Below are 7,543 nucleotides of genomic sequence, written 5' to 3'. Positions count from 1 at the left end.
AACAACGGTAGAAAATGTTCAAAGTTAAACATGAGAATTAAAATGCCAGGGCCGAAAGTGGAATGCCTTTTTTTCTTGTATTCTGCAGGCCGATGTTCATTTAAATCGTTTTTGTATTTGGGGAGTTATTTAAAAAAGCTCTCATTCACAGAAGTACACTTTTAGGCCGACACTGAGAAAATAATGGTATCTTGAGCATTTTTAACTTTTATATAGAGTTTCAGCTATTTTCGAGAAATATTTTTAGCCCTAAGAAACTTAACAAAATACTCTTCAAGGACTCATAAAAATGTCCTTTTTTTAAAATTTTTCAGTGCACAAAACTATATTGGCATAGTGGAAAACCAATCAAAATACCTGCGTTCCGGTTGACCCCTGGGAATTTGCAAGTGGGGCCAATGACTAGCGCTGGGATCATCATCATCATTATTATTATCATCATCAACAAAAGTGGCAGCAGGAGCAGCAGGAGCTGAAGCTGTGACAGGAGTAGGGGTAGCGGCAAAAAATTGGGTCGTTGTTGGGTTTTAATGTGCCTCGGTTGCCACTTTTTCTGTTATCAGCAGCGTCAATGTTTGGTGATAACAGCTACAGGCAGAGGCTGTGGCTGCGCCAGTGGCAGTGCCAGAGTCCAACAACAAAGAACAGCCTCCGCTGCGGCAGAGGCGCGGCAGCTCAGCCGACTGAGATGGGCATCGACTAATGGCCAAAGCAGCGCTGTAATCCCGCTGTCCCCGGGTGTGTGTGTGTGTGTGTAGCAGCTACGGGTGTAGTATGTGTGTAAGTAGGGCTAGAATATGTGGAGCAAGTTGCGCTTTGTCCGCTGCCTCCGTTTCGCGGCATCGGCATCCACGACCGCAAAAATCCGAAAGGCAGCATCGGAATTCGTCCTCGCTTCGTTTCAAGTCCTGGCAGCGCAGGCGCGTGTGAGAGAATCGCGAGAGCAGAGAAGCCGCCATTCTCGGAGAGCCAAAGGATGTTCCACTTCCATATTGTGATGCTGCTGCTTCGAGTTCTGTTAAACTTAACAGAGCTGCACCCACTGTAAAGGATAATGAAAAATTTTATTTTATTTTTTATTTAAATAAATTTATTAATAAAAAATTATTTAAATAAATTATTAAAGTATGATTCCTTATATTAGATGCCAATTAATTGTTCAAAATAGTGTCTTTAAAATAAGTTTATCAATAATCAGGAAACAAATTGGGTTTTGAAAGGGGTTTGAAAATAAATATATTTATTGTATAACTTTTAACTTAAAAATTATTAGATTTTATTCTAAATGATATATATATTTAATATTAACTTAAAAAATAATTAAGTTTAAATATGAAACTTTTTATAATCCTTCCCAAAGTCGATTCTTTATACTCCCCCTACCAAAAACCCAACCACATTCCTTTACAGTCTGTTCCAATTCCAGGACATTCCCTATATCCTCTCGCCAAGGAGCAACACCAACAGCAACATGAGCAACTCCAGCAGCAACAGCAACTTGGACACAAGAACCATCGGATAGTTTTGTGCATTTTCCGAACCGTTTTACAAGCATGCAACGTCGGAAAATGCCGATGCGCCACGAAAATTGCATGGGACTTCGTGGGAAATGGAAAATGCTGCCAGACTTCGTGTCGGCTCTCTCTCTTTTCCGCCACCACTCGCTCTCTCTCGCTCGTTTAGCCGAGATTTCCTGCCCCCATGTTGCTGTTGTGCTGCTGCTGCTGCTGTCGCTGTCGCTGCTCCAACTCTGCCGCTTCGGCGGCTGCTGCTCCTGCTGCTGCTGCTGCTGCGAAGGACTTGCGTGCTTTTTGGGGCTGGCTGTTGGTCCTTGGGCCATGGCTCGTTCAGTCGTCGTTGCGTGTTGTAGGTGGCCTGGTCTGCTCAGCTCAGCTCAGCTCTGCCAGAAATTGCTCCTCCTTCAACCGCTGCCGATTGTGCCTCGGCAATGGCTATTGCTACTGTCGCCGCTGCTGCTGCTGCTGCTGCTACTGCATCTGCAACCTGCAACACCCATCCAAACGTCGCATCCACTGACGCCACAGCCATAGGAGAAGTCGTAACGTCGCGTTCAGTCTTCGTCCTACAGCGTAACGTAACGTTGCCCACCATACGTAATGTCGCGTAGTGTTTTTTGTCCATTGGCATCGTTAGCCCGAAAAAAAAACTGTTAGGCGCAAAACACGAAAAAACAAACAAAACTGCCAGACCAGGTGACTGAACTGATTCAACATCCGCAACATCCTCGTCCTCGACGCCGCCAAAACTCAAGTCAAGTGCCGTGGATGTGTGTCAATTAAAAAGTCTCGTCTCAGTGAGTCGCGTATTTAATTTGCGGCACATTCCACCGACCGACTCACCAACCCACACACACTATCCATCCATTTAATTAAAAATGCCACGGACACGGAATCACATAGAAATATTGACCAAATCGCTAACAACCCAACGATTTCAACTCAAAGTTAAACACAATATTGCGGTAAGTTTGGTTTAGATTATATTTAACTAATCATCAAATGGAAATTGAATTTTATTAGCTGTGAACATGTTGATGCTGTGGTTATTGGTCCGGAATGAAAATTGCAATTTAATTTATGGCGTTAGCACACGGCTGGACAATTTAATTAATTATAATAGGCCTTTTTTGTTTACCTACCAAGCTAATTCGTTTTTGTGGCGCAGCTTCTGGGCAAACAATTGTGTGAATTTTTTGAAATGATGATAAGACCTGCAAGGATCAGGTCCATAAACAAAAATTTCCTGGAAACAATATTCCAAGTTCAGGCAAGCACCTCATACTTATTTAAATTCCAAGAAATGAATTTCATCCTAACTAGAAAAACTCGAAAAGTTACCTCAAGCGTGTGCCTTATATATTCTTTTCGTTGGCCTCGCTGCACACGATAAAAATTTCGTTGGGGCTCAAATAAATCAGCTTAGTGTGGGCAATAAAAGCCAAGAAACTCCTTGCCAGTTTTGGGGAAGCGAAAAAATTACACTGCATTACGCATACGCCAGGTGCGACAAATGTGAGCAGGGAAGCGTGGCGAACACGACCGGGGAAAAATAAATGACGGCTCCAGCACGCGCTCGAATAAATATGTGTACGTATACGTATAAATAACCGACTTTAAGCAGTTGCCAACTGCGAGCCATGACAAGCATTTAATTAGAAAAATCAACGGCATTAAACAGTGCTGTTGAGCGAGCTGAGCCATTGGCTGAGCACATTCCACGGGTCATGAAGCGTTGAGCCTCGTCTATTTCAGTCCAACTGTCATTACACAGAAAATTAGATGGGATATAGCCGGGCTGACAGCCGGCAAGTCTGACTCTGACAGAGAGCCAAGAAATCCGAGACGGGCAGAGCGACACAGACGCGTGTTGAAATGTAAATAAAACAAAGGCAGTTGAAAGCTAAAAGCCAGGATGGCGAAGGAAGCTGAACGAGAAAGTATCACACACACAAAAAAACACAAGAAACATTCACATACACGAGAATGTATGTAAAATAATAAAAAGCGACATTTACGACATAACATGGCAGCATATTACACGGAAAGTAGGAGGATCTCGAAACACAGTCGCTCGGTCTGGGCACGGTTACTGGCACACACTGCGTATACGTACTCGCATTACAATGTTTCGCACTGATTGTTCTCGGGGATTCCCCCTCATTTCGTTTTTCCCGTATATGAGTTTCCATGCAAATGTATACAAAGTAATTATCTGTGTGTGTGTGTGTGTGTGTGTATTTTTCTGCTCTGTGCGAGCTTGTATCTTGTAGTATTACTCAAATAATTGCCAAACCACACACGCAGCTCAGACAGCGCTGGATGCTGCCAGGCAACCAAATGCCTTTTCAAAAGTATAAAAACAACAGAGTACAAATTCTGAATATGCATTCGACGAACCAGAAATACTCTTAAATACGTGAAGTTAAAAAATATAAAATTTTGTATAAAAAGAAGAAAATATAACTTGACCATATATTCCTTTCAGACATGCTACTTAAAAGAATTTAACTTTTTATCCTAATTATCCTTAAAACAAATTAATTAATACAATCCACAACCTCATAGGTTAACCACAGGATTCATTTTTTGAGAGTATCAGACATGGTTGAACAACATTGTATCTTATTAACAAAACAACTTTGTATGCTGTACCTACACCCACACATATGTCGCCTTGTTGCAAAAATATTCAAAGTATTGTTGGCAGTAATTTCGGGATACTTTTCAGGCTAAAAAAAAAGGAGACAAAACCAAGAGCAGTCGGCAAACAACATGGAAAAGTTTCGTCAGGGCATACGCCATGAATTTTCATTTAATTAGGCCGCCCCGTCCCCATCCAATTTTACGGCCTCTCATCCTTTTGATGGTTAGGCAAACTTGTGAAAACAAAAAAGCGAAAAGAAAAATGTTATATACATAGATTGGGCAAAGAAAGCAGAAGAGTAGCGAACCCTTTTTGCTTTATTGTTTACATGGGCCAAGGCATCCAGATTGGGGGAGGCAAACACTTTCAAATGATTTTATTTTGCGTGTGCCAACCACACGGAGAAAAACGAGACTGCTGGCCAATTTGTAGCCACTGGGTGAGTGGCTTCTTCGTCATCGTCAGCAACCACAGACGAGACAGGACAGACACAGGACATTGAAACCAATTAATTTTAAATTGAGAGCAGTCCCCTTGGCCTGAAATCGACTTGAGCTAACTTTTGTCTGAATAATGAGCGTTCAATTTGCGGAAAGAAAGTTTGGCCAGTGCGAAAGGTGTCGATGGGGAAAGGTCCTCTTTTTATTTGCTCAGCCTTTGTTTGGGGCTATCTATTTTTGGGGGCTAATTGAAGTCTGAATGCCGGCAGATGAGGAGAACCGCAAAAGGTCGTTACGGCCCAGAGGCAAGTAAAGCGAGAGACCCTTGCCCCCGTCCCCGCTCCCAACCGCAATTTCTTTCAGCTGCCCATAAAAGTAGGCAATACAATTTCCAACTTTCCTTCTGACAGAGTTTTCCTTGCCTCCGACCTGTTTCTTGCTTCCTCACTTACTCCCTTTTGAAATTTTCACACATGATTTTTTCATAGACCAATTTGCACACATTATAAGTTTTCAACCGCAAATTGCCACACCCCTTGGGGGGCAAACCAACAAGCAACCGACAACAAACAGAACAGCACTACATAGCAGCAGACAAAAAGAAAACCAAGAAAATAAACTTTTCCCAATTTTCGTTTTTGTGTTTGGGGCGTAGAAATTTCCAAGTGCTTATGAACAGGCTACAGTTTCCAGCAGACAGCTGCTTGTGTAGAAAATAAATTTCTATTATGCCCGAAAACAATTTTGGTAAAAATAGCAAATAGTAAGGATCCCCACTTACTCTACCCACGCAGACTCATCGTCCTTTCATCCTTCTGCCCACACAAGTCCATCCAACTAAGCCAACAACCTAACTAGGCAAGCAATCCCTTTATGCCAGCAAATAATTATTTTCTACTTTGGCAACGCTTGCGTAAATTAAAGCTGGGAATTATCAGCAAACACACAAGCAGATTAGGGCAAGGCACTAGTTTCCACTTCCTGCCCACAGTAAATACATCCTTGTACTCGCACTGGCACTCAACCCGAATGTCTTCATCTACATGCCAGTACATATATTTAGTTGGATGGCCCCAAACCGCAAGACCATAAAATTAAACTAGTGCATAATTAAACACTCGCAATTAGGCGTAATTTCCTTGCTGTGTATCTAAGAGGGTGTGGGGTTTTTTCCGGACGAGGATTGGGGATGGAATTTGTTTAGGAATCCCTGCCCGCCCATTCAGCACATTAGTTTTTAATTAAAAAATTTGTGAACCTTTTGCTGCTCGTCACTCTGACATTGCATTTTATTTGAGCATTTAATTGCAGGCCCTTGCCATCCTAATTGTTTTCGGGACACAATCTTTGGCAGTTGATTTTTGCGCCTCGTTGCGTCCTCGAGTTTAACTCAATAAGGCAGCAAAATGTCCGGGACGAAACTTTATACACATGTCATCTAGATAAGGAAAAGGACTTGGCTAAGGACAGAAAGAAAACAATGCAGAGATAAGGAGTAAATAAAGTACAAAAGGAAAAGCCAAAAAAAACCCGAAAAGCATAATCAGCAAAAAAGCCAAAGACAACAAGCCAAGCGCTGAAGATTCATTGTAAACAATTCCAAGTTGTAATAATTAATCCAACAGATTTACAAAACACAACTTTTCGCGAAGCGGTTTCATTACTCAAAACTTGGGCCACACACACAGAGACCAAATAAAAGGGAAAATCGTGGAAATTAAGGAACATCAAGGGGGAAAGTGGGTGACTGGGGGGATAGCTTAGTGAGGGATTTTCTCGGCGGACCGCGACTTTGTTGTTCTTATTGCTTAATGCAAAGGCAGCTTATTTTTTATGCAATGCCACGAAGGCAAAAAGGCATCAAGAAAACTAAGCGAATTTCCTCAGCCACATCAGAAAACCGACTGTAATTGTACTTGGTATGCAGACAGACAAGCTCAATGGCTGACTGTCTGAGTGACTGACTCACTGACTCACTAACTCCCAGCCATTCGTTTCAATTCCAAGAAAATAAATCTCATTTTTGCTGCTGACGGCAAACTAAATATTTATGCAACGCAGAGTGCCCGTTGCAAGTAAATTAATTAATGGAAATGCGAGGCGGCTGAGCGCATTTAAGCCGATTTGTTACGTTTTGGCCAAAGTGGGCTAGGACCTTAACGTTTTTGCAGCCTCTTCTGGCATCTCGGGAGATTTGCATAGTGAATTGATTTGGGTGCAGCCTAATTGACAGCTGACAAGTTAATTAGGGTTAATTAGGGCTCTAATTGATACGAATGGGTTGGCCTTAAAATGCCAAAACAACACATTAGGATAAAAGGGGTTTTGTGAGTGAAGGGCGGGCTAAGAATAGTTTATCACTTCCTTTCTAAAATTAACTTTAAGTTATTCGACTACCCAAGTTTCGGCCAAAATCGAATTTCCATTTTTGGCTTATTTCCCGGCTCTGACTGATGGCCAAGTGGAAGAATAAATAAACCACCATTAGCGCCATCGATCAAGTGTGTGCTTATCACGATGGTTGCCTTTTTTCCACCTGAGACAGGTCCTTCGTTTACTTTTTCTTTCTCTCTTGGCAGCAACCCTCGTGTATTTTTTTTTTTGGCCATTTGTATTCGTGTTAAAATCAAATATTTTATCATTTGGCCAAACCTCAGAAATGTAAATATTGGCATAAACATTTAAGAAGCAAAGTCAAACCACACGGAAAGTGGGTCCCTCAAAATAGGATTTCGGTATATGTGGGTTCCTATTGAACACACCCAAAAAAAAAGGACGAAAGGAAGAAAAAAATATATACACCTGCCGCATTGAATTTATACCCACAAGGCATCAGGGCTAATAATCGGGCAGACGCCACGTAAAGCTTCTGAAAAGAATATATACGTTTGGTATATAAGTAACCTGTTTAAAGCATTTACAAAATATATATATAGAAA

At 41.7% G+C, this 7,543-nt stretch overlaps 1 long non-coding RNA gene across 1 annotated transcript in view; it reads left to right on the top strand.

The window, feature by feature from the left end:
• Nucleotides 1–1,788: 1,788 nt before the first annotated feature.
• The window catches only part of LOC116654958, a 29,957-nt gene continuing 24,202 nt past the window's right edge, over nucleotides 1,789–7,543 (top strand). Inside the window, exon 1 of the long non-coding RNA XR_004310119.2 lies at nucleotides 1,789–2,482. This is a non-coding gene — a long non-coding RNA (uncharacterized LOC116654958). The remainder of the gene's footprint in view (nucleotides 2,483–7,543) is intronic.

The sequence above is a fragment of the Drosophila ananassae genome, chromosome 3R, assembly GCF_017639315.1.
Source record: "Drosophila ananassae strain 14024-0371.13 chromosome 3R, ASM1763931v2, whole genome shotgun sequence".
NCBI lineage: Eukaryota > Metazoa > Arthropoda > Insecta > Diptera > Drosophilidae > Drosophila > Drosophila ananassae.
Note: the sequence above shows the minus strand (reverse complement) of the source record. Positions and strands in the feature narration are given on the sequence as shown.